The sequence below is a fragment of the Cynara cardunculus genome (genome assembly GCF_001531365.2).
Source record: "Cynara cardunculus var. scolymus isolate 2C chromosome LG 3, CcrdV1, whole genome shotgun sequence".
Lineage (NCBI taxonomy): Eukaryota > Viridiplantae > Streptophyta > Magnoliopsida > Asterales > Asteraceae > Cynara > Cynara cardunculus.
In genome coordinates this window covers 2,450,637-2,453,704 of record NC_037530.1, presented here as the reverse complement: position 1 = coordinate 2,453,704, position 3,068 = coordinate 2,450,637, and positions in this window count along the sequence as shown.

Here is a 3,068-nt window from a genome sequence, read left to right as displayed (position 1 = left end):
TTCCTCAGTATTTTATTTTTTTTAGGTTTTCCCCTGAACCTTACACACATGCTCTCTCCCTCTCTCCACATATATATATATATATATAGTTGGAATCCAGTGAGAAGAGAAGTTATTATGAGAAGCGTAATAAGTGTTATCCACCATTGGATCAATCATAATTGAATGTCAACACTAATGAGGTGCACTGAGATGGCAGATCAATTCCCTTCTAAAACTCAATTCATTGGTAGACATGAGATTAAAAGTGATCAAGAGTTGTCTTCCAATGTTTCCCTTCTCAATTCATGGGTATGCACGTACGTTCACGCATGCGCGCACACATACATATATAGTTATACATGGTGAGGTTCAACCATTCAGGAGAAACCACATCTATCGACCACTAGATTAATTGATTCAACGAGTGTAATTAAGTGGACACTTATAACAATATTTTTTAAATTAAGAAAAAATTCACCACCCCTGTTTTTATTCGGAAAAAATTAAATATAAACAAAAATCGAGCGAAATAAATCACAGTATACTGATATATTTTTCATCCGTTTTTTTTTATAATTTTCCAGTTTTTCATTTATTTATCAAAGGAACTGGATGACAGTTAGAGGGAGAGACCAATTCATTACAAAATGACATACAACGAGTCCTAATCTGTAAATGTAATTTGCAACAAAGAGAATCAATAAAGTAGTGTGAATTACTTTTATACCCATGTTTTATATTTGGTATTTGATGAAGATCTTAAAAGATCATGGAATTATGGAATATAATATTTTTTTTAAACGTTTATCATTTATAATATTTATTAAATTAAAAACGAACAGATGCATTTAATAACATCAGATAAAGGGTAAGCATCTTCAATAATTATATTAAAATACAGATTCTAAAAGGTTTTGGAGTTCTTTTTGTTCCAACAGCTACGTACACATATGCTAAAATTCTCCAACGATGCCCCCTGGGCAAAAGGGGGTTTCTCAAACCAGAACAACTCTAAAACGTTAGGGAAGATAAGGGATCACCTTGTAGCCAGTGCCAACGGCATACTTTAACTCCTCGACTTGTATACAAGAATCGAAGGGACAGGGGCTCTAATTTGCACTACTTCTCCTCTGAACTTCCTTTTCTCTGTGCCCGTTCCGCACAAGCCTCCCTCCGGTTGGCTAAAAACGAATATTTCTACATCTAGGATCCGACTTGTATCATGGATACTGATAGGAACTTAACGAGTATGGCAAAAAAAGTTTGATTCTCCAAATTTAGAGAAATGTCTAAACTTTAATATCGAGAAGAGATATTATTTATTTGTTTATACCAATGAGATTTAATGTTCAATAACATTTATAAAATATATTAGCCATTAAGATGACGACGAATTTATAAATTATTTTTATAATATAATTAATGTTTGCATGCTATAATAGAGTAGTTGTTAGGGGGTGTTTGGTTCACATAATGAAATTTGATGGAATTGTAATCCATCAAAGGAATTTGACTTTTAAAAAATTGGAATGGAATTTGACCATGCGTTTGGTTGGTAGGAATTGGAATGGAATTTGACCATCCGTTTGGTTGGTAGGAATTGAAATGAAATCTATCAATAGAATTGGAATAATTGTCTTTGTATGAACTATCTCACCCATCGCCCCGTCCACACCCTACCAACCACCATGTCACTAATGTCATCGTCACAACTATCACCCCGCCCCGCCCCCACCACTCTTGCCTTCCCCTGTTCAATAGGTGGGGGTTGTTCGGGACAGACATGGTGGATAGTGGTTGGGAGGGGGGTTGTTAGGGGTAGGGCATCACGAACAATAGTAGCATGATCACGGTGGGTGGTGGTGAAATTCAATTCATTTCATTATGCCAAGGAATGATGAATTTATTAACTTGTAGAATTCAATTTTATTTGAAGGATTCCATCCATTTCAAGAACTAAACCACACAAAGGAATTGGAATTTGTCATCCCAATTCTATCAAATTCATCTGAATTTCGCGAACCAAATGACCCCTTAGGGGGTGTTTGGTTCATGAAATTTGGTGGAATTGGAAGGAATTGGAATCTCCAAATCTTTGACTAAATTCCAAATGTCATGTTTGGTTCACATAATAGATGCGAAGGAATCCTTCCAATTATAACAAATTCCTTAATTCATTGATTTCACAATTCCACCGCAAATACCACAGATTTCAAATTCCAATCCGACAAATTCCTTAGCTCTCATCCATTCATCGACGCTGTATCTCGATTTGCTCTGTTCTGCTATGCTCGATCTCGTTTAAAACTAAGAATGGCAACGGGCCATGTTCGGGCCTGTTATTGGTATCCCCGTCCCATAAACCGATAACTAAAACTGTCCCTATGACTGCCTCGATACTCATCGGGTCCCCGCGGTTTCCCCGATTCCCATTGGGGAATCCGTTAAGGTAAAAATCCTTTTTTCCCGTTCACCGTTGGTTGTAACCGAACCCGAAACAGATCTAAAAAAATTACATGTTAATTTTCACAACTAAAAATAAATTACAATTTTTTTAAATATACAAGTTTAAATGTCTCAAACATAACTGAACAAATTACAAACAATGTACTAGATTACAATATATAACTAAACAGAACTTTAAATATCATACAACTAAAATCACGATTTCACAATTAGACAAATAGACTTTTTCGTGAGCCTTATTTGAGTTGTTGAAGTAAAATGGATAAAAGTTTTTTAAATTTTAATGTTACTATTTTCTTTTAATGATATTATATATATATATATATATATATATATATATATATATATATAACCTAATTCTAAAGGATTGTTTGTTTACGTCTTAATAGTTTTATTAAGATACAATCGCTAAGAGGTTAATCTTGTTTGGCAAAAAACAATTTACCTCTTGATAGTTTAAAACTTTATTAATGAGTTCCTCAACCATTAAACATCCTAATTTAGTACTCAATAATTACAAAACAACTAGAAGCGTACTCGCGCAATGCAGCGAGATAATATTTCATTTTATTATTTATCTCAGCTGATGTTATAATATGGTTTTATGTGATTTTGAGAAA